The sequence below is a fragment of the Panthera tigris genome, chromosome C2, assembly GCF_018350195.1.
Source record: "Panthera tigris isolate Pti1 chromosome C2, P.tigris_Pti1_mat1.1, whole genome shotgun sequence".
NCBI lineage: Eukaryota > Metazoa > Chordata > Mammalia > Carnivora > Felidae > Panthera > Panthera tigris.
The window spans coordinates 13,370,477-13,397,780 of record NC_056668.1 but is presented as its reverse complement, the minus strand read 5'-3'; the positions used below and the strand labels follow the sequence as shown (position 1 = coordinate 13,397,780).

The 27,304-nt window shown below is 45.8% G+C and overlaps 1 protein-coding gene across 1 annotated transcript in view; it reads right to left on the bottom strand.

Moving 5' to 3' along the window:
• TIAM1 (TIAM Rac1 associated GEF 1) overlaps positions 1–23,477 on the bottom strand; it is a 382,305-nt gene extending 358,828 nt beyond the window's left edge. Inside the window, exons 1-2 of the mRNA XM_042999074.1 lie at positions 23,348–23,477; positions 14,891–15,136 (exon numbers count right to left, since the gene is read on the bottom strand). The gene's annotated coding sequence lies outside the window, so the exon portion shown is untranslated. The remainder of the gene's footprint in view (positions 1–14,890; positions 15,137–23,347) is intronic.
• Between the last annotated feature and the right edge of the window lie 3,827 nt (positions 23,478–27,304).

The following is a 27,304-nucleotide window of genomic DNA, read 5'->3' as shown; positions in this document are numbered from 1 at the left end:
CCACACAGCACCACTGGCTTTGAGCAGACAAATAACCAAACACGATCAGGAACCCACAACAGCGGACTAAGGAGGGAAGGACAAGAGGTAAGTAGAGGCAGTAAAGAGCAGAGAGCACAAGCCCAATCACCTGTTTCTACTGACTCTGATGAACACATACTGCACGGTGGACACTTCTGGTCCAGCTTATATGTAACTATTTGTCTGTGGCCAGGGGCTCCACCAGCTGAGTTCATTCGACAAATTAATGACCTTCTAAATCTTTTACGTCATTGTGAAAAGAAAAAGAATCACGGGGCACCCAGGGGACTCAGTCGATTAAATGTCCAACTTCAGCTCAGGTCATGATCTCATGGTTTGTTGAGTTTGAGGCCCGAATCCGGTGAGCACAAGCCCCACCCCACCCCCTTCAGATGAGCCCTGCTTCTCTCTCTCCTTCTCTCTCTCTCTCTCTCTCTCTCTCTGCACCTTGCTCACTTCCACCCATTCTCTCTCCAAATAAATAAAGATTCCCCACAAGTATTTAAAAAATAAATAAAATGAAATGAAAAATAAAACAATATAGGGGCACCAGACTGGCTCAGTCAGTAAAGTATATGACTCTTGATCTCAGGGTTGTGAGTTCAAGCCCCACATTGGGTGTAGAGATTAATTTAAAAACTAAAACTAAATAAATAAATGCATACATACATACACACATAAATAGTAAAAATAAAATAAGATATTAATGCTTCCCAGTCTTACACACCACTCCAATACCCACATGAAGGAATCCTTCAGTAAGTCTGGGGGGGGGGGGGTCACATAGATCATCACATACTTTACCCTCACAGCATATCTGTGGGATTCTCAAAAGCTTGTGGTCTCTGTTTCCTGGTCTTCTGTCAGGCTTCCAAGAACTCCCAAAGACGCCAGGGCCACCCACTTAGGAGCTGACACCTGAGAGGTGGGCTGCAGCTCAGAGAATCAATTTAACACACTCTTGCCCAGAGGCAGTCACCCCTGCAGACCCAGCAGCTGGGGCTTCCTTGCCTCACCATGAGCTACAGCTCATCATCATACTCACTGGAACTCGTTCATGCTGACACCCAGGCATGTTCTAGAAAGCAAGTTTTGGCAGGGGGGCTGAGGGAGACCCAGGTTATTAGACCCTCAGGGAAGGCCTCTCACCCACCTCAACTTTGCAAGAAGCAGTGCCATAGTTGCAAGGCCTAGTGGAAAGCGCTAAAAATAGAGTCCTACAGACTCCCGACAGAGGCAATTTAAACAACAAACAATCTAGGGGCGGCTGGGTGGCTCAGTCGGTTAAGCGTCCGACTCCGGCTCAGGTCATGATCTCACAGTCTGTGACTTCGAGCCGCGCACCGGGCTCTGTGCTGACAGCTCAGAGCCTGGAGCCTGCTTCGGATTCCGTGTCTCCCTCTCTCTCTGCCACTCCTCTGCTCACACTCGGTCTCTCTCTCTCTCTCAAAAATAAACATTAAAAAAAAAAATTTTTTTTTAACTACAAACAATTCATTATTTAAGTAACAAACATGTGGGGCGCCTGGGTGGCTCAGTCCATTAAGCGTCCGACTTGATTTTGGCTCAGGTCATGATCTCACGGTTCCTGATATCGAGCCCCAAGTCAGGCTCTGCATTGACAGTGCTGAGCCTACTTGGGATTCTCTCTTCCTCTCTCTCTCTCTCTCTCAATAAGTAAAATAAACATTAAAAAAAAATCTTAAGGGCACCTGGGTGGCTCAGTTGGTTGAGTATCTAACTCTTGATTTCAACTCAGGTCATGATCTCCCAGTTTGTGGGTTCGAGCCCTCCATCGGGCTCTGTGCTGACAGCATGGAGCCTGCTTGGGATGCTCTCTCTCCCTCTCTATCTCTGCCCCTTTCCCCTCACACACACACTCTCTCTCCCTCTATCTCTCAAAATAAATAAATAGGCTTTTAAAAATAAATAAGTAAAAAAGTTATAGAAATGAAACACCTCTTAAATCCTTCAGCCAGGTTTTTAGGGAGCCCGTGTGGTGGAAAATAAAGAGAGGTCTTGAGGCCTGTCCTCAAAGGCTCCTCAGTCCCACTGGGAAGGGAAGAGAAAATGAAGGCAGATAAAACAATTAGGAGACAGTCACCAGGGTAATTATGGTCGGGGTTTGAGTTCCAAGGATGAGATTTCAGGAACCCAGAAAGAATGGTCCAGTCACCAGCTCTGGAGGCAGGCTGAGGAGGAAGCTGTAACAAAACATTCTCTTCTTTATCTCTAAGTGTATCTTCCCTATCAGCAAATGGATTTCCTTTCGGGCAGTTTAAGACCTTGTGGGTCAGGGCTACCTGCCCAGTCTAGGCCAGAAGGGAACAGAGGGAACAAATCAGGTCACCCAGCAGCCCCGCCCTTCTCCCCAGAAGTCCTTCCTCAAACACAGAGAGTCACAGTCACTGCAAAGCGGCACACGCAGACATGTGTTTATGCACAGTAAGCCCGACACCTCCAACCTGGCCATCTTCCTCCTCCAACTCCAGAGAAAGGCTGGGTCGTGCCCCTTCCTTCTCGGAGGAACGTCCACAAGAGACAATGCAAGATGCTCTCACAGGCAAGATCCAAACCTTCTGTGACCGCCACCACCCCCCCAGTCTCCATCATGACCATCACATGGTTTACTGGCTGCAATCATTGCTTTTGTAAATTCTCTGCAAACGTTTATTTACTCTAGCACGTCAGAAGGCAAGAGGATAACTTGGCGTTCAAGCAACCACATCAGGAAACTCACAAGTGAACTTAGGTCCTGTCCAAGCACGAGCACGGCAGGACCGGATGCATCCTTGCTCTCATGGCTCTTGTCCACTGTTCAGTGCCACCTTCCAGGACGACCTCACCTGGGAGGGTCTCCTCTGAACTCATACGGAAAAGGTCTTGAACATGACCTGCACTTACTTCAAGGACGGCGAATGGTTATCCAGCTGAAGTTCCCTACTGAGCAAAGTTCTCCATCTAGAATACCTCCTCAACCCTATGGTTGCCATTTAACAGATAAGGAAATGGCAGCTAAGAAATGAAGCAAGGTGGTCAAGATTGCCCAGAGACTTGAACAGAGAGATCTAACACCAAAAACCAGCTCTTCACCCTCAAGGCAATCGTGTCTCCCATCACTAGGTTTAGTTTTTCAAACTGGCCAATGGAAGTCAGTGCAGAGCACTACAAGCATATTTGTATGATTATGGGGATCCTAGGAAGAAGCAAGGCCACAAAGGCTGAGGCAGATCTATAAACCTATAAACCGAGGGGTGCCCCTGAGACCAACTGCACGTGCCCTCCCGGTGGACTTACACCCACCCAGAAGCAAGGTGCCTTACGATCCACACCAAGCAGGCGCCTGCCCCCACCAGCTGGCCAGCCATGCTTCCAGTCCTCAGAACGAACCTCTAAGATCCCGGCCCCCTGGCCACACTAGGGGTACACAGCCAAAGGAAACATAAGCAGAGGGCAAGTGATTTGAGGAACACACTTCTTTCTTATCTGCTCACCCTTCAGGCCAAGCCTTACAAACACAGAGTATAGTGGGACTGGCTTGATTCCTATGCAATACATTTAGGGGTTAAAAAAAATAAATGATTACTACTAATTATCAAGAACAAGAAACAGGACTTAACAGTTCTGGCTCCAAGTCAATCACAGCGCCACTGACTTACGCCCCACGGAGCACACTACCATGGCTAATTGCTCTCCAGATGGCGGCTTGTACTTTTCCAGGCGGAATCTCATCTCCCCAAGCCTTGCCTCACCTTTCTACGGCTCTTTGTGTTTTCCCAACGTCCTCGATGTGTGCAGAGGGCTTTGCAACACCTCTGAATTTACGGCCACCTACAGATTTAATTAGCAGACTGTTTACTTCCCCCTTCACTCTTTGGAATATCTTAAGTAAAACCAGGCCTCCATTGAGCCCATGGGTACTCCACCCTGGGCCTCCATCCAATCAGCTCCCGGTGGAACGGTGTTTGCCCAGCTCCAGCCCCAGGCCTGGCCCTTGTCCAAGGCAAGTCTGTGCTGAGCCAGCCACTGGGTACCACGTGAGGGCCCTCCACCCCCCCAGGGCCACCTGTGTGAGGAGACCGTGCCCAAGGAAGGGCAGAGGTGGTCAAAGAAAACACTAAAGTGACACTCAGTTAAGGCCAGGCTTTATTAGAAAAAGAAAGGGCACGGACCGGCCAGTTAAACACACATTCTTCAGGACTTCTCTATGTAACCCATACCTTAGAGGGAAAAAAAATTAATAAAAAGCAGTAACGAAATGGAGGGAAGGAGAGAGCATAGATGAAATGGAGAAAGTAGGGCCAGAAGGGGAAGGAGGGCAGGAGGGGAGGAAAGAGGACGGTCTGGTTTTGGGGTTTTTTTATTAGCCACTAACTGTATCAACTAACAAACACCAAGTGACGGTGCGTATTATGTGCAACAACACAGGAGTTTTGTTTGTTGGTTTGTTTAAGTCATCTCTACACCCAACGTGGGGCTCAAACTCACAACCCCAAGATCAAGAGTCGCAGGCTCCACCGACTGAGCCCGCCAGGCGCCGCAACAATACAGGAGTTTAGAAAAAGGAAACAAGATCTCTCATGGCAAGGATTTTGGCATCCATCGGGAGAAACAAATCAGCAACCAGCAGCAAGGGAAACAAACGCGAAACCGACAGCAAGCCTGGCGAACAGGCCTATCACTCATTCTCCTGCAGAGCCCTTTAATGATGCTAGGGCTAACGCATTACTCTGGCCAAGGAGCAAGAGTAGAGGTTTCACGGAAACCTCCCTCTGGCCCAACTAAACCAGGCTCGGTCTCGGATGCCCCCACCCAAACAGCCCAGCACTGACGCATTATTATGGAGACGACAAACCAGCATATGAAATCTCACCTTGATACGGGATGTCTCCTCTCCTTCGCTATGCTACAGCTTACACACTCCTGATTCATTTTTCCTAAACTCTCGTGGGGGACTACTCTCATTTCTTTATTCTTAAGCTTTTAAAGGGGAGTCAAACAATGAAATTTGGGGCCCTATGATTACTCATAGTAGGTGCTAATACCATGTCTACTCGATCGTCCAACTTTGCCCAAATTAATTTTGCTGCAGAGAAAATCCTTCTGTCTTTCCAATGAGCTAGTTAGGAAAACTCGTTGTTTCGGAAGTGGCTCCCCCCTGTTTGTCATTTTCCCCAAACCCTCGCTTCCAACATGCTTTGCAAGGCCCATCAGAGCTAAGAGATTCCTAAAATAAGAGATAACTCACCCACTCTTGCAAGTTACCCCAGGAAAATAAGTGGGCGGTCATTGTCCAGAGCAAGGCTATCCAATAAAAACATCGCTTCAAATTTTGTAGTAGCTACATTTAAAAAAAAGTAAAAAAAAAAAAAAAGGTAAAATTAAATACAATAACCGATATTATTCAACCCAATATATCATTAATATTATTTCAACATATAATCAATATAAAAGTTATTGAGGGGCACCTGGCTGGCTCAGTCAGTGGAGCACGTAGCTCTTGATCTCAGGGTGGTGAGTTCGAGTCCCACACTGGGCATAGAGATTGTTTACATAAAAAAATTAAACTAAAAGCAAAGAAGAATTTCTCCTTTTTAAAAAAAAATGTTAATGTTTATTTATTTTTGAGAGAGAAAGAGAGAGAGAGAGAGAGAAAAAAAATGTGAGCGGGGGAGGGTCAGACAGAGAGGAGACACAGAATCCGAGGCAGGCTCCAGGCTCTGAGCTGTCAGCACACAGCCCGACGCAGGACTTGAACTCACCAACGGTGAGATCATGACCTGAGCTGAAGTCCGACATTCAGCCAACTGAGCCACCCAGGAGCCCCAAGAATTTCTACTTTAAAAAAAAATTTTTTTTGAGAAGCTGTTGAGATTTTTCTTACTAAGTCTTTCTTACTAAGTCTTCGAAATCTGATCTGTAGTTCACGTGTCCAACACATCCTAATTCAGACATTTCAAGGGCTCGGCAGCCACATGTGGCTGGCGGTCACCAGAGTGGGCAGTAGAGCTAGAGACCCTCTGACTATACACGTAGCCAGGAGGAAACGAGGCTTGATACAGAACTTCTGAAGTGTGAGGGATTCCTGAGATTCTAAATGCCCAATTCCAGGACATGCTAAGCTTTGCTTTTCACAGCGCTTTCAAGGGACAAAGATGCCCTCCAGCCTTTTGGAAAGAACTGCCTGGAATCGGGAGAGCCTCTCCAGGGTCCTGAGTTTCAGATCCAAAACCAACACCCTCAATATGATAGAAAACACAAAATATTACCTCCTAAGTAAAAAAACAAACAAACAAACAAACAAACAAACAAACAAACAAACACAAATGCTAAGGGCTTACACAAAATGTGTCCAAACTCACTAGTAACATCTAAGCCCCCTACACTCTGGCCAGGGGACGTTGTCTTTTGTGGAGCCCCACGCCTTATTAGAAAGTCATTAAAAAATAAATAAATAGGTAAATAAATAAATGATCGTTAAATCTCAGTGCCTGCACTGAGAGAGCAGACATCTTTAACTACAGGAAACTGAGTCCCTGCGTTCATGACGTGCCCTGTTCCAAGTTCCAGGATAAACCAAAGAATCCAAAATCAGCACTTCAGAATCTTCACTTCTACCTACCCATCACCAAGTCTCCAGCACCCCACGAACCCTAAAGGAATCATCACTGTTAGCGTATCTGCCACGTTTGACAGTTTTTACTCAGGGTCTTTGTTGCTCTAAGTTGATCCGGGAAGTTCTCGCTAACCCAATTTTTTCTCATATCACCTTAGAAGAAAGTTATTTCAATACTCTGATTAAAATTCATGAAAGGTATCGAAATTGAGCTTTGTGAAGCTGAGTGGGAAAATGACCCCATTTGCTTAGTGGGAAAATGACCCCATTTGAGGCACTGTGGATTGGGTAGTAAGTGTGCCCACTCCCCACCCCTCCCCCCTCTCCCCAGAGACCCCTGGCTATCAGATCCCATGGGAGCTCTGGGATCATGGCAGGTCCCTTTTCTTGCTTAATGTTTATTTATTTTTGAGAGAGAAAGAGAGCACACAAGCCAGGGAGGGACAGAGAGAGGGAGGGGGGGACACAGGATCTGATGCAGGTTCTGTCCTGACAGCAGAGAGCCTGATGCGGGGCTAGAACTCTTGAACCGTGAGATCATGACCCGAGCTGAAATCGGATGCTTAACTGACTGAGCCACCCAGGTGCCCACAGCAGGTCCCTTTAACTGTCAAGTCAGCCTGACGGCTGCTTCTCCACCCAAGTCTTTTTTCCCTTCCTATTGCCCTGATCTCTTTCGGGGTTCAGACTCTCCACATGTCCCCATGGGACCACAACAGCCACCAGACAAGCATTTGCAGCTGACAGGAGAGTCTGAGGTCCAGCCCGGGCACATCCCCATAGTTGGGAAGACACTCAGATCATTACTTATTCTCTTCCGAGCAAGCAAAGGCTTCCAGAACAGAATCTAGAATGGACCTGCCCTCAAGACCTCCTGGGGCCCCAATGAAAAGAGACACACGAACGGATTAAAAGAAGACAACGGGTGATTATGGCAACAGAGAGGATCTTGGAAAGCTTTTAAGAGATAACAGTGCTTGCACTGAACCTTAAAAAGTAAGCAAGAATAGACCTGAAGGGGAGAAAATGCTACTCAGAAGTTTGGGGCCAACACTTTTTGAGCTTCTTACTGGGTGCCAAGCCCATTGGAAACATCTACAGGAATTAACTCATTTACTCCTCACGACAGCCCTAGCAGGTGGGTACTATTGTTATCCCCATTTGACAGATAAGAAAACTGAGGCATGGAGCAAGGTCATTCTGTGAATAAGTGGACAAGCAGACCGTGCAAACCGAGCACTGCAACCACAACAGCCCTGCAGCTGCACATGTGGGAGCATGTTATGTTTGTGGACTTGTGAGTGGAGGTTGTAATGTGGACCACGTTGGCGGCCAGGAAGGTAGTTTAAATGCAAGAACTTCCAAGCAGAGTAACGAGGACAGTCGAGGACCACTGGAGCCCAGAAGAGCCAGCTACGTACATCAAATTCAAAGTCACATCTGGCACTCTTCAATCCAGACTCAGCCACCCCGTTGGTGGCTGCCAATCTGTGTCCACTTCGGGGTTGAGTCAGCAAGGCTGGGGCGAGCGAGAGGTGAGGCGGAAGGGGCAGAGCAGTGGGCACCTGAATGGCTCCGTCAGTTAAGAGTCCAACTCTTGATTTCAGCTCAGGTCATAATGCCAGGGTTGTGGGATCAAGCCCCACATCGGGCTCCAAGCGGAGCGTGGAGCTTGCTTAAGATTCTCTCTCCCTGTCTCTCTCTGTCCCTCTCCCGCTTGCACGCATGCGTGCTCTCTCTCAAAATATAAACTTAAAGAAAAAAAAAGAAGGGGCAGAACAGGACACATATGCCAGATCAAGAAGCTTGGGCTTCACCCAATGAATAATGAGGGAAACTCAGGTTGTAAACCAGGACTGACGTGATCAGACATGTTAAGACGGATGGCTGACCTCCATGGAGGAGATGCAGCGACAGGGAGGAGGCGGTGATATGCAGCCAGGAGAGAGGGTAAGTAGAGTGTATCAGTCAGCGGGAGCTGCTGTAACAAAGCAGCACACACCAAATGATGTCAAACACTGGAAACGTGGGTACCGTTCTGGAGACAAGTCTAAAACAAAGATGTGGGCAGGGCTGTGCTCCAACTGGAGGCTCCAGGGAGGGCCCCTTCCCCATCTCGTCCACCTTCTGGTGGCTCCTGCAATCACAGCTTGTGGGCACATCATCTCAATTTCTGCCTGCATCACTCCAGCCCCCTCCCATCGTGTCATGTCTCTGAATCTGAATCATCAGGTTTCGGGCCCAGCTGACTCCCACATGACCTCTTCTTAATAAACTGCATCTGCCAAGACCCTGCTTCCAAGCCAGGTCACATCCTGAGGTCCTAGCAGACATGAGTTTGGGGGACACCACCCAACTCACTACATAAGACCAGTGGCAGGGACAGTAGGACTTAATGGGGAGACGAAGGGACATTGTAGAGGAAGGTGTAGAGAAGCAAGGATGGGATGCTGTCTTCCTGGAGAGTGCAAAAATCAGAATACACACCTTTACTTACATAAAGCGATAGAGCGAGGATTCACAAGAGACCAAGAAAAGTAGTTACCTTCGTATATACTTTATCAGAGCATCTATCGGAAACCACGGGAAGGCAGAAACACAAAGCGTATCCAAAACACGGGACGAAAAATCATTATCCTTATTGATTACCATGATTATCAAGGGTGAAGCTCAAGCCGTGGTGTTACAAGTCAGGCCTGGGGCTGCCTTTCGGGGCGTTCTCACAGGAAGGGACCACAGGAAGGTTCTGAGTTCTCAGCAGGTTCTGGATCTGAGCGCCGCTTACACGGGTATGTCGTTCGTAAGAATCCATCCAATCAGACGCTTCCAATAACGCACGCTTTTCTGTATGTGTGTTGTGTCGCCATTTCCCTAAATAAGCACGTATATACACAAATGTTGATAACCAGCTTCCTCTCTGCAAAACGCGGGTGAGATCCCCCTGCGTCTACAGCAAAGCTCTCCTCGCCGACAATATCTAGATAATTCTAAGGGTGATGACACAGGATGCGGGTGCCATGCAAATGTAACGTCATGGGATTTCACGGAACAAAGTCCATGTGACACGCTCTAAGAGATCATCTTTTTTTCCCATAAGAAACGTGCATATCACAACGTTTTGATTAGTGCTGCCTTTGTTTCCAGAGAGATTTGGCCTCCACTGTCACAGGCTGAAATTTTAGCTGCAAGCAGGAAGGGGGGAGGGGGTCCCGGAAAGATTTCTATGCTTTTCTTAACTGAAACGAAACACCAAAAATGGATTTTCCACAAGAAGTGACAGGGGGAGCAGGCTCGCGGCCTGCATACGTCGAACCCGGCACGGCCGCTCGAGGCAGCCACCTAGCAGGCCTCCCGGAATGGAAACACCAGATTTAAACAGGTGTCATAACAATAAAAGGGCCCATAAATGGGAAACCCAGAAGGCCTCGCAGAGCGGGACAGCTGGTGCGAGAGTGAGGGTTACAGACCTAAGTGGTCCCCAGACTTCCGGAGCCTGCTGAACGTCGCCTCACACACACTTAAACATCCATTTGCCTTCAGGAGCACACACACACCACATATATAAAACCTCTCAACAGGAAATTTCTGCCATTCTTAAACGGCCTTGCCTAAATAAAATACCTTTGACAGACTACTCCGAGCCATTGGATGTGTTAAACGAGAGGAGAAAAGAGAATGGGTTGGTTATTCCACAATAAACAGTCTGCTCGGGCGCATAGGGTCACGTGGGCAGACTGGACTGCCCAGTAGAGGGGTGGGTAATGTAGTGGCCTTGAAGGGGGGTGGGGGAATCAGCAATCTCAGCCCCCCCCCCCGAGAGCCACCCCGGTGCTGTCATCAGCTGATGAGCGTAGTTTTCGGGGATCCACAAAACCCACACCACATGGCTTTGCTCATGCCATCTGCTGGCTCACTTCCCCACTTTCTCATCTGTAAAATGGGATAACAATACCCATCTGCAGAGATTTTTTTTTTTAATGATAAAGTGTAAAGATCCCAGCACAAAGAAAAGGATCTATAAAAGGTAGTCAGCATAGGGGCACCTGGGTGGCTCAGTGAAGCGTCCGACTCTTGATTTCAGCTCAGGTCACCATCTCAGGGTTCGTGAGTTCAAGCCCCTCATCGGGCTCCGCGCTGACAGCGGGAAGCCTACTTGGGATTCTGTCTGCGTCTCTCTCTGTCCCTCACCCTCTTGCTCTCTATTTCTTTCTCAAAATAAATAAAAATAAAAAACTTCTGGGGTGCCTGAGTGGCTCAGTCGGTTATATGTTCAACTCGATATTGGCTCAGGTCATGATCTCACAATTTGTAAGATCAAGCCCCACCCATGTCGGGTTCCACACCGAGTATGGAGTCTGCTTAGGATTCTCTTTCTCCCTCTCTCTCTACCCCTCCCCAACTAGAGCTGTCTCTCTCAAAATAAATAAACATTTTAAAAAGAAAAAAAAAAGAAAGAAAGAAAAAACTTAAAGAGAAAAGGTAGCCAAGCATAATGGTCATAGTCATAAAAGTCATTTATATAATTAATTACTTACTTTATTAAAAAATGGCCACTCATTCTTTACCCAGAAGAGAGTATAAACTGAAGGACGGCCTTTGACCTGCAAGTCCCATTAATTCCCTCAGAAAAGCTCAATAAGGAAAGCACAGAAGGGGCTGCAGGAAGACACCGATGCAAAGGGGCGGGAAAGTGGGGATAAAACTACATTACCTTCCTGGACTAGTTTTCAAGGGCTGTCATAACAAAACACCACAAACTGAGTGGCTTCAACAACAGAAATTTCTGTTCCCACAGTTCTGGAGGCCAGAAGTCCAAGATGGAGGCACTGGCAGGTGGGTCTCTTCCGAGGCCTCGCTCCTTGGCTGGCCGACGGCCGCCTTCCCACTCCACCCTCGCATGGTCTTCCCTCTGTGCTCAAGCATCATGGCGCCTCCTTGCGTGTCCACATTCCCTCTTCTTCATAAGGACACGACTCATACTGGATTAGGTCCACTGTAATAGCCTCATTCTAACTTAGTCACCTCCTTAAAAACCTGGTCTCCAAATTCAGTCAAATTCTAAGGCACAGGGCTTAGGACTTCAACATGAATTGCGGGGGGGGATACGACTCAGCCCATTTGACTTGTCTACACTGAAATTTGCCCGTGTTGAATCGGGTGTTCACAGAACAAAAGAATCCATGTGCTGCAAAGGACAGATGAAGGAGCAGAGTTTGGCCTGAAAAGAGCTTCTGGAGTAAGATGGGGGAGGCATGACAGCCGACAGTAAGTGGTTACAGGTTGGGGGGTTGACTTACTCCCCCGACCCGGGACAGCGGGGGGCACGTGGGGGGCAGAAGAATCGCCATCAGCGGAAGTGTCAGGGAGGCAACCTCCATTCCCTGCAGTAAACAACTTTGTAACAATTCACTTGCTCAGCCAAGCTCAAGGCTGTCCAGGCTCTTTAGATGTACTTTTGTGCCTTCCTTTGGGGCTTAACAAAGGCCAGCCCACCTTGTATCCATGTCACCCCTACAACCTGGGAGCACGCACTGCTCCGACATCACTCCACAGAGGGATCAGATAGGGTCAGCCTCAGAGAGGGAAGTGGCTTGACCAAGGTCAACTAGCTAATCGGGAGTCGGCACAGGGGATGGAACCCGGACTCTCTGATACAGGGTGTCTGTTCTTCCCTTGGCTCCATAATGGAAACCACAACAAAGGCTCAGGTAACATTCTTCAGCCACGGTGTCACAGACAAGATTCGTGGGTTGGAGAGCCTTATCAATCCTTCCGACTCTAAAATCCCAATCCAGAGGCAACCACAGCAGAAGGCCAGGAAATAGCGGGGAGAGACTCTCAAAGGTGACGTCAGCTTCCTCAAAGCCAACCGCAATCCAACTGTATGACATTCTAGATAAGGCTAAACTATGGAGACAGTAAAAGATGAGTGGTTACCAGGGGCAAAGGAGGAGGGAGAAATGTATAGACAGAGCACAGAGGATTTTTAGGGCAGTGGAACTATATTTTAATGGGAGATACACATCATTGGACATGTTTGGACACATTTGTCCAAACCCAGAATCTACAACACCAAGAGTGAACTTGAATATGAACTATGGACTCTGGGTAACAATCATGCATCAATGTAGGGTCATCAAATGTAACAAATGTACACTCCAGGGGGGATGTTGATAACAAGGGAGACTGTGTATGTGTGGGGACAGGAGGGATATAGAAACTCTCTCTGAACTTTCTGCTCAATTTTAATGTGAACCTAAAACTGCTCTAAAACATAATAAACTCCAGGGGTGTCTGAGTGGCTCAGTTGGTTGAGTGTCTGATTTCAGCTCACATCATGATCTCCCCGGTTCGTGAGTTAGAGCCCTGTACCGGGCTCTGTGCTGACAGCTCGGGGCCCGGAGCCTGCTTCAGATTCTGTGTCTCCCCCTCTCTCTGCCCCTCCCTCACTCATTCCTTCTCTCTCAAAATAAATGAACTTTAAAAAAGTAAAAATAAACAAAGTCTATAAACGAACAACAAAAACCAGCCAACAACAGGTCACCTACAGCCATTTTGCCAGCTGGTGCATCGGAACTCTTAGGGATGCCTCCCATTCCCCTTTTACACTTTTGGTTCATAAAATCAGATGCAGGATGCTGGAAGCTAGAAAGACCTTCAGGAATGACTGGCTTCAACCTCAACGTCTCACAGATGAGGAATCCAAAGGAAGTTGTTCCTTGTTTTATTCCATTGATTTGTTTTGTTACGGGGTACATTAAGGAATTAAAAGACAAGCCAATGGCAGTGTTTTCTAAAACTTTAAAACAATGTTCAAACAATAAACCCAAAAAGTTCAGTCTACCCGAAAGCAAAGAAAGAGAGAGAGATTCAATTAAGAGTAACAAAATAGGAGCGCCTGGGTGGCTCAGTCAGTTTGGCATCTGACTTCAGCTCAGGCCATGATCTAACAGTTGGTGAGTTTGAGCCCCACGTCGGGCTCTGTGCTGACAGCTCAGAGCCTGGAGCCTGCTTCGGATTCTGTGTCTCCTTCTCTCTCTGCCCCTCCCCCGCTCACACTCTGTCTCTCTCTCAAAAAATAAATAAATGTTAAAAAAAATTAAAAACAAAAAAACAGCAACAGAATAAATGATTAAGACCCAGCGCTGTGGTGAGACTCATCTAGATGAACAGATCAAGACTTCTGGAAGGCAGTTTGGCAATGCAAATTAATAGCCTTTTTTTTTTTTAATGCCATATTTAATACAGATACCACATCCTGGGAATTTATCCTGAAAAAAATAAGTTTTAAAAAAGAAAGAAAAAAAAGGCAATACAGACATAAAGAACGTCAAAAAAAAAAAATTTTTAATAGCGGCAAAAAAAAAAAAAAACCCACAAGATAAATATTCAAGTATACGAGAATGGTTAAGTAAATGATCAGCTCACTGGAATGTGTGATCGTCGTAAATGACAAGTTGGGGGCCAATGCAGCCAGATTGCACATGTTGACACTGCGATGTTACGTGAAAAGAAACAAAACACAAAGCTGTATCTATGCAGGAGTTACAAATATGTTGAAAGGACATGACAATTAATTACGGATAAGAAGAACAGAGAAAACCAAAAGCAATCAACATGTTCCTACAGTAGGAATGTGGGAGAAGGCCCCCTTTTAAATGCACTTGATTGTTCTTCATAATCCTGCAGTAAAGAAAACTCCATTTTAAAGACTAAGCTGATACGTTTGCAACTCAAAGTCCCACTTAGAAGCCGCATGTTTGCTCAGGTCTACCTGCAGCCCCTGCCCAGTAAAGCAGTTTGAGAATACCAAAGCAGAGGCCTGGACCCTTATTAGAACTCGATCCGCAACGTGTTCCCTTTCCCTGGAACCAGCCGCCTGCCTCTGTCCCTCAGTGGATATTTGCAATGAGCGCTATGCCCTCAACCCTACACCCGCCACGTGCTGCGAACCACACTCCAAGGCACCCCCTCCATGAACATCCCCTTTCCACTCTGTCTCCCTCTCTGCTTGGCCTGTTGGGTAGTCCTACCTCCAGGCCAAAGTGGATTCTCCTAAGACCACACACCTCAGCCCCTCACTGTTTTCCCTGCCCCTATCCCTCACCACCCCTCAGAACTTCCATGATTTTCTACGCATACTTTCAGCATCCAGACACAAATTCTTCCCCATCCACCCGCAGGCTGGGTCCTTGGCGACCCGGCCCCAAGCCTCGGCGACCCTTAACTAAGCCCAGGTCCCCAAGAGCTCACCTTGGAATCAAAGGCATATTGGCACGATGGACTTAGATTCTTTTGTTTGCGTGTCTCCTAGTTTCTCTTTCTCTTCTGGTTCCAAACTGCGTACCTGGCTGCTTGCTCACTGCTGTGGACTGAATGTCTGTGTCCTCCAAAATTTCAGGTGGTGAAGCCCTCATCACTAGTGGGATGGTGTGTGGAGGCTGGGTCTTTGAGAGATGGGTTTTGGTAAGATCACGAGGGTAGAGCCCCTTGATGGAACTGATTAAAAAGAAGAAGAAAAGAAAAGAAACGTGGGATCTCTGAGTGTGCATGCACCGAGGAAAGGCCACAGTATAAGATGAAGGCGACAGAACCAGGAGAAGAGCCCACGCTGAGAATCCAACCAGGAGGTCACCCTGATCTCAGGACTTCCAGTCTCTAGACCACCAGAAATAAAAGTCTGCTGTCTGACCCACCCAGCCTATGACATTTCCTTAGGTAGCAGCCTCGATGTGGACACAAACCCACCCACCCTTCCCCTCAGAGTGCATGCTGCCTCATTCATTTTGACTCCTGTGATAGCATCAGATTCATCCTGGCCAAAGATTGCTCACCGGCAACTAAGAGACACCTCCCTCTTGCCAGCGGGTCCTGGCAGAATTTGCCTGTGTGTCTCTAGTCTCTCCTGAGTACAGCCCTTTCTGGCTTTGGGCTTATCTCTTAGCTGTCCTCCAAAGACTGCCCTCTTGGCAATGACCCATGCACCATGCGTACAGACTGACTGCTGATGTCGTAAATCAGGGCAAACACAGATCAAGCTTCTCTGTGGTGCAGCTGTAGGAAAGCAAGATCAATTCAAAGAGTTTGGACTCCAAGACGAGTTCACGGAGACACAAGAAGAGGTAGATGGGACAAGCAAAAATGGGAATAGTCCTGGGTCGCCTGGGTGGCTCAGTCAGTTAAGCGTCTGACTTCAGCTCAGGTCAGGATCTCACAGCTTGTGAGTTCAAGCCCCACATAGGGCTCGGTGCTGACAGCTCAGAGCCTGAAGCCTGCTTCAGATTCCTTGTCTCCCTCTCTCTGCCCTTCTCTCTCTCTCTCTCTCTCTCTCTCTCTCTCTTTCTTTCTCTCAAAAATAAATAGTCCAGATCTAGAGACCACGTGAGCAAAAAACAAAAAGGAAGGGAAGGAAGGAACGTAGAAAACAGGATACAACCCAAAGCAAAAGGGATTTCTGTTTCACTGGCTCAAAGTATTTGAGAAAAGAGTCCTGAGAGATGAAATGCAAAATGCAGGGCTGGGACCAAAGGGCCTTTGAAAGTTTAAACTCATGGTGACATACGGGTATCGGCCTGGCTCTATCTGTACAGCAAGTGACTCTTGATTTTCGGGTCATGAGTTCAAGCCCCACGTTGGGCATAGAACCTACTTAAAAAAAAAAAACAAAACAGGGGTGCCTACATGGCTCAGTTGGTTAAGCATCCGACTTTGGCTCAGGACATGATCTCGTAGTTCGTGGGTTCGAGCCTCGCGTGGGGCTCCGTGCTGACTGCTCACAGCCTGGAGCCTGCTTTAGATTCTATGTCTCCCTCTCTCTCTCTGCTCCTCCCCTGCTTGCACTCTGTCTCGCTCTCTCAAAAATAAACATTAAAAAAATAATTTAAAAAATAAAAATTAAAAAATTAAAAAGACAAAAGCAAAAAGCCACAATAAAAAAAATTGTAATAAATTCATGATGACATTATCAGCTTTAGGAAAATCTAATCTCCTAGCAGTAAGTACACATCCACATTGCAAGTCCCTACTTGCTTTAAACAGGCCATGTAATGGAGTGGTGCCTGGACGCTCTTGTGGGTTAAAATGTGTCCCCCCCCAAAAAAGGACATGTCTAGCACCTATGAATAAGACCTTATTTGGAAATCGAGTCTTTGCAGATGTAACCAAGTTTAGGTCATAAAGGATGAGGATGGGCCCTATACCTGATAGCTGGCGTCTTTATAAGAGAAAGAAGGAGTTTTTTTTTTAATTTAAATCCAAGGTAGTTAACATACAGCTACATAGTTATACATATACAGCTAACATATACATATACAGCTAACATACATATACAGTTACATATACATATACAGTTAACATACAGTAATAATGATTTCAGGTGTAGAATTTAGTGATTCATCACGTACATATAACCAGTGCTCATCCCAACAAGTGCCCTCCTTAATGCCCATCACCCATTTAGCCCATCCCTTCACCCAAACCCTCCAGCAAACCCTTAGTTTGTTCTCTGTATTTAAGAGTCTCTTATGGTTGGCCTCCCTCAAGAGAGGAGATTCAGAGACAGACACACAGCCACAAGAGACAACTGCCATGTGAAGAAGGAGGCTGAGGCTGGGAGTGATACTGTCACAAGCCCAGGAAGACCTGGGGGCCAGCAGATGCTGGAAGAAGCAAGACGCCCCTCCCTAAGAACCTTCGGAGGGAGCACAGCCCTGCCAACACCTTGACTTTGGACTTCTAGCAACCCAACTATGAGAATAAATTTCTATTGTCTTAAGACATCCAGTTTGAAGTATCTTTTGCAGCAGCCTTAAAAAACTAACACAGACATGAATTAAACTTGACCTGAAAATCATCCATTCTTTGGGACCTCCAGAGAAGATGGGCTAGATCACGAGCAAGGAAGCAATCCTAGGGAAAAACCGAGGTCAAGAGGCACAACCATATTTGGAACTATGGGTGTAAGACCACTGTCTGTGGGGAAAGGATTCTAAAGAAAGGGACACAGTCAACACTGGAAGGTCAGCAACTTTCTAATGACTGGTGGTCTGGGTTCAATCTTTGCCTGAAAGGATCCATCAACAATGGGGCTAATCCTTCCATTGATATTTAATCACTGGGCTTCTTGGCTGCCCCACAGACTTTCTCATCTTTGCTCACTCAGGCCAGAATACACATATTCTTTATTCTTCCCATTGTCCTCATCGAGGAGAGGAGCACTTTGCTATTAATCCCCATGTGTAAGTGGATTATGGAACAAGAAAATATGACTTGGAAGATTAAGTTTCTACTAGCCAACGCCAACCCAAAGATGAATGTGTATTTAATTAATGCAATTTGCTGATCAGAAAAGGAACCCCTCCTCACTGCAAAATCTTTCTAAGTTAGAGAAAACTATGCATAAGAAAGTAAGAATCACCCTTAATCTCAATACTGAAAGATATTTATTGTTGGGATTTTGGCTACACAGAATTTACTATTGGCGCCTGATGTAACTAAGAGAAATACTTTACAATTAAAGGGAAAAAAAGGCATTGATGAGATATTTGGGAAGAATCACTGAGACAGACCAAAAAAATAAAAGGCGGGGGGAGGCGGGGGAAGCCCACGGACTGTCTGGGGAAAATGCAAAAGGCTGAAGCCAGGTAATCAAAAGCCATTAGCCACTTCAACACTTGCTAGATGTCAGAGATTTCATTCAAATTAAAGGGGGAAATTCAAAGATCTGACTCAGACAGGCTGCTGCAATACTCACGGTATTAAACCATCCAACTTGACTCATGTCCTAATTAAGCTCTCCAGTTCTAAATTCCAGAAAGTAACTTTTCCAAATGGAAAAACTGTATTTTAATATTTCCTTGAGAGCTTTTCATTTTCCCCCAAATCATGTATGGTTTTCTAGCAACCATAACATAGCAACCAAGATCATATTAAGAGACACTCCTGGAATGAGTCTCCCCAAACCCCTGTAACTCAGCTGTCGTGGCTGCGGGCTGGGCCCCAGAATGTTAGGGGAGCTGGCTCTCTCTGCACCCCTAATAAAGTCCAGGCACTGTAAACTGCTAGATGCTAGTTGCTAGGAGGCCCATAAATTCACTTTTCCTGACTTGGATGGGATTCAGAACTGCTGCATCACAGGCTGCGAAGACAGGGATGACCACAATTAAAATTCAGAGGCTGTCCGTGAGGGATAATGTTAGCCCTTCTCTCTCTAGTAAGCTGTGAACTAGTTCTGGTGTAAAGAATGGGCCATTAACTTAGATCTCTAATGTCTTTGGCAAGAAGAACTCCAAGATCCTAATACCAACCTGCAACAGTCATAAATATGCTCATCTTATTTTAACCCCATTTTCTCGAAGAGAGAGAAGGCCATTTGGGTATTCTTACTCGAAGCGAGTTGAAACCCCACAACAGGCTCCCACAAACCTTTCTCTTTGAGGCAACTTGGTGGTAAGCAGTCACAGGCCGATTGAATCCCCAAATTAAAGCATTAACTGTCAGGAGGGGGACGGGGAAGGGGGAAGGAAAAACAAAACAAAACAGAGATTGAATATTTTAAATCAATATTAGGAGGTTTTAGTTGTCTTAGGTTGCGGTGAAATGTTAAAGTTCAATTGATATTTATAGATTGAAATGATCATTTCTAATCAGAGATATCAAGATGAGATAATTATTCTAACATTCAAAAAAATTTTCTAAAATGTCACGGTGCATCTCGCACTGTCTTTTTTTTCTAAAAATGTTTGTGACGCTCCATGGACTGCTTAAGAGGTGTGACATTTTAATGATCAGACTACAAATACTTGTCCTCACATAACACTGACCACAGCAGAGTTGAGGGCTAAGGATGAGCCTTTCACGGTATGTTAACAGCAATATTCTGAAGTCATTAAATGGATGATCTTGCCCAAGCACTGAGGGGCCCAAAACCCCTGAAATGATCCATTTTTTTAAAAAACTTTCTATCCTAAAAAAGATACTTCATTTATTCCAGCTAAAATAATAACCAAAATAATCTGATGCCTCAGATGATTCATTATTAATCTGACAGCTCACTTCCAAATACCTAAAAAACATCAGCTCCTGTTGTAAGTGAAGAAATTTACATATGCGTTCTCTAATGGTATTTGTGTCTTTTGAATGCAGGGTTTCTGGGGGGGGCCTGGGTGGCTCAGTCGGTTGAGCTTCCGACTTTGGCTCAGGTCATGATCTCACAGCTTATGAGTTCAAGGCCCCAGTCGGGCTCTGTGCTGACAGCTGGCAGCTCGGAGCCTGGAGCCTGCTTCGGATTCTGTGTCTCACTTCTCTCTCTGTCCCTCCCCCACTTTTGTTCTGTCTCTATAAAAAATAAATAAACGTAAAGAAAAAAAAAGTTTGAATGCAGGGTTTCTCAACCTCAGCACTACTGACCATGGACCACATAATTCTTTGTTCTATCGGACCGTCCTATGCATCACAGAATGTCAACATCGCTGGCCTCTAGATGCCCGATATCTCCTTATATCTAGATAGATACCAGTATAACCTCCCCAATGTGACAACCAAAAATATCTCCAGATGCTACCAAATGTCCCCTGGCAAGAAAAACTGCCCTCTATTAAGAACCTCTATCTTCACCTAACACAACAAAAAATATCACTCAGCAGAAATGTAATGCCCAAAAGCTGATACCCAAAGACACCTCACTTTCAAATTACTTTGCAAATATTTCCTGCATGTGCCTTTGCTAAATAAGTAAAATAACTGAATCATATGCACTGAGTTTTTGAAGTAAACAGGCTATTTTTCTTTTTTTTTTTAATGTCAAATCACAAGGAGCCAAGAATACTCAATGAAGAAAAGACAGTCTCTTCAATAAATGGTGCTGGGAAAACTGGATATTCACATATAAAAGAACAAAACTTGACCCCTACCTTACACCTCTCAAAACTTAAACTGAAATGTATTAAGGACCTAAATGTAAGACCCAAAGCCATGAAACTCCTAGAAGAAAACACAGGAAGAAAGCTCCCTGACATGAGCCTTGGTAATGATTTTTTGGAAATCATGTCTAAAAACACAAGCAAAAGGGGTGGCTGGCTGGCTCAGTCAGGAGAGCATCTTACTTTTGATCCTGGGATCATGAGTTCAAGCCCCATGTTGGGCATGGAGCCTACTTAAGTAATGATAATGATAATAATAAATAAAAATAAAAACACAAGCAATAAAATCAAAAACAAGTGGGCTTACATCAAACTTGAAACCTACCTACCGAAAGAAACGAACAAAGTGAAAAGACAACCTACAAAAGAGGAAAAAGTATTTGTAAGCCATTTATCCGATAAGAGGTGAGTATCAAAAACATAAAGAACTCCTATAACTCAATAGCAAAAAGCTAAATAACCCAACTTAAAAATGGGCAAAGGACCTGAATACACATTTCTCCAAAGAAGATACATGAATGGCCAACAGGCACATGAAAAGCTGTTCAACACAGTCATCATTAGGGAAACGAAAATCAAAACCAGAGTGAGGTATCACTTCACATGGGTCAGAATGGCCATCATCAAAAAGACAACAGCAGGGCGCCTGGGTGGCTCCGTCCATTGAGTATCTGACTCTTATTTCAGCTCAGGTCATGAGTCATTTTGGCTCAGCGCGTTAGTTCTAGCCCTGCATCAGGTTCCACACTAACAATGCTCAGTACAGAGCCTGCCTGGGATTCTCTCTTTCTCTCTCTGCCCCTCCAGCACCTCGCCCCTTAAAAAAAAAAAAAAAAAAAAAAAAAAGACAAGAGAGAACAAATGCTGGCCAAGATGTGGGGAAACTGGAATCTTCACACGTTGCAGATAGAAATGTAGAAGGGTGCAACCACTTTGAAAACAATCTGTCAGCTCCTCAGAAAATTAAACATAGACTTACCATATGACCTTAGTGATTCCACTCCTAAGTGTTTACCAAAAAAAATTCTTAAATGAGTATCCAAACACATATTTGTTACACTGGCACTCAGAGCAGTAACTATCCACAATAGCCAAAAGGTGGGCTCAATCCCAATGTCCATCAGTTGATGAATGAATAAACGAAATGCGGCATATCCCTACAGTGAAATATTACTAAGCAATAAAAAGGGATTCTGACACATGCTGCAACACAGATGACCCTTGAAAGCATGATGCTAACCAAAAGAACGTGGACACACAAGGTCACATTTTATATAATTCCATTTACAGGTAATGCCCAGAACAGGCAAATCTACAGACACAGATCCATAGTCACCAGAGGTGAGAGGGAGGCATGGGGAGAGGAAGTGCATAATAATGAGCACAGGGTTCCTTTTAGGGGTGATGAAAATGTTCTAGAATTGATTATGGAGATAGCTGCACAACTCTATAAATACACCAAAAACCACGGAATTGTACACTTTAAGGAACTAAATTGTATGGCATGTACATTACATGTTAATAAAGCTGTTATAAAACAAAAGCAACCTAGGGGCACCTGGCGGGCTCAGTCGGTACAGCATGTGACTCTCAATCGCAGTGTCGTAAGTTCAAGCCCCGTGTCAGGTGCAGAGATTACTTAAAAATAAAATCTTAACAATATCCAAATTATGGAAAGAGTCTAAATGTCCATCAACTGATAAATGGATAAATAAGATGTGGTATATATACAAAATGGAATACTACTTGGCAATGAGAAAGAATGAAATCATGCCATTTGCAGCAACGTGGATGGAACTGGAAGGTATAATGCTAAGTGAAATAAGTCAGAGAAGGACAAACACCATATGTTTTCACTTATATGTCGATGTTGAGAAACTTAACAGAAGAGCATGAGGGAGGGGAAGGGGAAAAAAGTAGTTACAAACAGAGAGGGAGGAAGGAGAACCATAAGAGACTCTTAAATACAGAAAACAAACTGAGGGTTAATGGGTGTGTGGGAGAGAGGAGAAAATGGGTGATGGGCACTGAGGAGGGCACTTGTTGGGATGAGCACTGGGTGTTGTATGTAAGCAATGAACCATGGGAATCTACCCCCAAAAGCAAGAGCACCCTGTCTACACTGTATGTTAGCCAACTTGACAATAAATTATATTTAAATAATAATAAAATCTTACAAAAAAAAAAAAAAGGCAATCTATAGACAAGGCATAGAAGACTTAATCATGCTTACAGAACACAGTCTTAAAACCCTGGTGGTGACAGAAGCTGGGGGTGTAAGGTGGAGAGGGGAGAGCTGAGAGGAAAGACAGATCCAGACACCGATATTCTTATTTTACAAAGGGGAGGTTAAATGTCACAGTCTTCGGTTGACGAAACTAAATGAGAGGTCTATGTAAGTAACAAAGAATGAAGACTAATCAATATAAGAACTATAAATATCACCAGCAAAAATCTGGAGAAGGAAGGAGGTGAGAAAGAAGTAGCCTAATTGTCCTTCATCATAACAGGAAGCCGATAAATAAAAGTGGTAGAAGCATATTATTTAGAGATACAAAGACAACCACCAGAAGAACAAAAAACAAAAATGAACAAAAGTGATCATTTCAGGAGAGTACAGAGTGGGCGGGAATAGAAAAGGCATGGGAACAAAAACACGTTTCACGTAAGCTTGCCTGCTAGGAGTTTGCTAATGCTATATGGAATTATTATTACTTCACACCCTGTTTTTAGAAAGAAATCAAACTTGGCATTACTTGAGATTAAGAATATGGATGAAATAAGAATATACCTTGATGGCAGGAAAAATATTAAACCCGATCATCACCACTGAGTAAAACTGTGCTTGAAATCTAACCGAGCAGCAGTCTCTGGTTCGCTGTCCTACCTTCCCCTCCTTGCGGTGTATCCAGTAAACTTCTATCCCCTTTAAAAATAAATAAGTAAATATATTTGAGCAAAATAAGCAAATATATTTGAGCAAAATTGACTCAAGTTTTACAGCCAGAGACTGCATCCATATTAAGGCAAACCTGGAAATATATGTTAGATCTTTAAGGGACCAAGAAACATGCACAAAGCCTCTACTCTCTGCATGGCAGACAGATGGTTAAGAATCCTCACGCGGGTCAGGGCACGGGTGGCAAGAATATTCAAAAGACCTAATCACTGTGGGATCCAAAGGGCATTTCAGATGAAAGAAAGTGCATATGGCATTCTCTCCCTCACAACGGACCCCTGTTTAAACACACATTAAAAATGAAAGGGCGAGGGGCACCTGGGTGGCTCAGACAGTTAAGCATCCCATCTTGACGTGGGTTCGAGCCTCACACTGGGCTCTGTGCTGACAGCTCAGAGCCTGGATCCTGCATCGGATTCTGTGTCTCCCTCTCTCTCTCTCTCCCCCTCCCCACTCACACTCTCTCTCAAAAATAAATAAACATTAAAAAAAAAAAAAAAACACGAAAGGGGGAAGGTGAACACTGCTCAGCACCAAAACCCAGCAGAATTTGCCACCGGCGAAGTACCACACTCAGTTATTTAAAACCTCATCACAGTTACAACTCTGACACCTGGGACATGATTCTGGACAGCTAAACTAGGACGCTTCTGAGGGTGTCCCATGGTAAAACTGATCATTACGCTAGGCAGTGAGCACGAAGGAGTGTCCCAGAGCGCTTGGGGCCTCACAGGCATGGAAAGGGGCTCCGTGGGCACCAGAACCTAGGGGCCCCTCCAAGTCCCCGCCATCCCTGTGCCATGGAAAGACATAGAGATGCACATTTTGCAAAAAAAAAAAAAAAAAAAAAAAAAAAAAGGCAAACACTAACACATTGCCTCGGTTTGGGTCAGGCTCCCTTTAAGTCCAAAAAACCTAAAATCCACATACAGAGCTCACGGCAGAGTGATCCCACAGCTCTGGGCCTCTCAAACACTGCCCAAAAGGCAAGTCGCCCTGGCTAAATGAGTTCCAGAGGCTCCCAGAGCTTCCTGCTGGAAATCTTCATTTGGCCGCAATTCAGTCAATGCTCTCCACCCAGCCCAGGTGAGGAGGCTGTGTCAGATGAGATCGTGTTCCGGGGACAGGGGATAAGGGACATGAAGAAGCCCTGAGATGGTGAGGCTTTGGGCTGGAATCCTAAAGACGTGGGAGGCCTCCACGGTGGCAAGGGGAGGCAAGGAAGACCCCCTCCCTCAGGGCCCCTCAGACTCAACCTGAGGCAGACATCAGGCCCGCCCCACCCCCTCTTCTGAAGGGCAAAGGGTAGAAAATCCCATGGACCCCATTTCCGTGGTGGACAATTCCACAGGGAGAATTCCCAGACCCATTCTCAGACCCTAACCTCCCCCTCCCCCAGGGTTGACCTGGGGGCTTATCCAGGGCCATTACCACCTCTGCAGAGGGCAGAGGAAACTAGAAACAGGCACCAGAATTGATCTATATTTACAAGGTTAGCAGCTCCCAGTGGAGCAGGAGGAAGAGGAAGAGGAAGAGGAGGAGGGGGAGGGGGAGGGGGAGGGGGAGGGGGAGGGGGAGGGGGAGGGGGAGGGCGGGTGGGCAGACAGAAGCGCTCTGGGCCGGAGGCAGCCATTGCAAAGACAGGTTCCTTCTGCAGGATTTCCTGTCTCCTCCGTGGACACAGAGAACAGTGTTTGGGGTTTTTAAGGAAAAGCAACTGAACTTCCAGAACCTAATCTCTCATCCCCTCCCCCCACCCATCCCAAGCCAAGCTGGGGCACCCAGATCCACAGTCTTCCAACCAGTTAATTCCTCACACATCTGTATACTGATCTGTAGGTCTTTATATAAAATCATGTTCTTTGGGGGGCAGATGATGCAGTTAAATAATACAAGAGGCTTTTTTAAAAACCCTTCTCATTCATAAAGTCAAAGCGGCCCTGGCCAGAAAAACATGCAATATCTTTCATATCATACTTTGGTTTTCCCAGGGGGCTGCAAAACACTAGGACCCCCATTCCCCCAACTACACCCAAGTGTCCCTTTATGGAAAGAAACTTTGTGACAGCACTAAAACTCAAAGGGCCTTGGCCCACTCAGAAACTGAGGATGCACTCAGCTGAAAGAACCTTCCTCCCACAGAGCTGTTCCCTGAGTCACCACTCTGTTAAACGTCCTTTGAAGACACACAATTGACCAGCTCTCAGATCATGGCAGTATTGTGCACCACCCCCCCAACACTTTTGCTACCATTTCAAGCAACTGAGACCCCACTTGCAGATGAATGCAAGCCTCTGAGCTCAGGCTCAGTCCACGAGGAAGGAACCTCTTCACCTAGCAAAAGAGCTCCAAGGTCTTCTAGAAGAATCTCACAAGAACACAGGAGGAATCTTCGCATAACCACAGTCTAGACCTTTATGAATTTCTTAACGAGGTCCCTGGAGACCCAGAACAGTGAAAGTCTTATGCTGGAGGGATGTGGAGGAAGGTACAGGAGATTGGGAAGGGGATAGAAGGGAAAAACCCACCTAACTAGTAATATCTGGTACCTTTCACACTAGACCATTGTTTTCAAAGCATTCTGTTCCTGGCTGAGTACTGCTTAATTTGAGTGCCTCTTTTATTCAAGTTTTTTTCATTTTTCTAAATAAGTGATTTGGCCTACAATGATGAGAGATAACTTTTTTTTAATGCATTTATTTATTGGGGGGGGGGGGGGCAGAGAAAGAGGGAGAGAAGGAATACCAAGCAGACTCTTTCTCCTGGCGCTCGAACTCCTGGAGCAAACCGTGACACCTTGACCTGAGCCAAAATCAAGAGTCTGATGCTTAACCGACTGGGCCACCCAGGGGCCCCAAGAGAGAACTTTTCTTTAAATACAGGGGTCGTTACCTAAATAAAACTGAATATTTAGGCATGAACTGACCTCTAGTTTGGAACTGTTAAACAAACAAACAAACAAACAAGACACAGAAAAGTGTTGCTGAGGCCTGTTTTTTCTGGTCCTGTATTGAGAAAAATCAAACAAAAAGACAGACATACACAGAAACATATACTCTACCCATCTGCTTAATTTGGAAAGGAAAATTAAATGCACACATGTACAGTATACACACACATGCACACACACAACTCCCGTGGAACAGTGTTTAGGATACAGGAGTCCAATGACCAGAGACAGTGAAAATGAGGATCTTTCTCCACTGTAAGCCTGCACCTGTGGGGTTCAGGAATCTGTCCATCGCCCACAGGAACCAAACTCTCTTTCAGCCTTCCCACCTTTGCCCCTCCCGCACTCGCAAACAGCAGAAGCCCCTGCCTTCGCGGACTTCGATTTGAGGTTTCAATGGGATCCCTGTGTTCTCACCTGCCTTCCTCGCTTGGGAAAGCACCGGCTTGAACTTCCCATTTATTAAAGTGCAGTCTCACAAACCCTTCTCCTGCAGACAGTAAGCTCCTTGTGGAGAGGAAAGAACCAAGTGTTCACAACCAGCACACCCAGTAGGCCCTCAGCAAGGCTCTGGGGAAGAGATTTCGGCCAGGCGCTGCGGAAAGCATGGGGTTCAGTGAGCCGCCCCAACTGCAGGAATTTTGACCAGGAGGAGACTGGGCCAGGCAGGGAGGGGAGGAGAGGGAAGCTGGGAGGGAGAACTGCAGGGGAAAAGGAGAGGAAGTCTTTGTCCCTGCTCCTTGCAGGAGCATTAGAGAGGAGTTAAATTGTCAGCTAATGAGATTTCCTAACCACGTGCTCCCTTTTAAGTCTAGGCCCCCAATTGATTTGATCCCCAG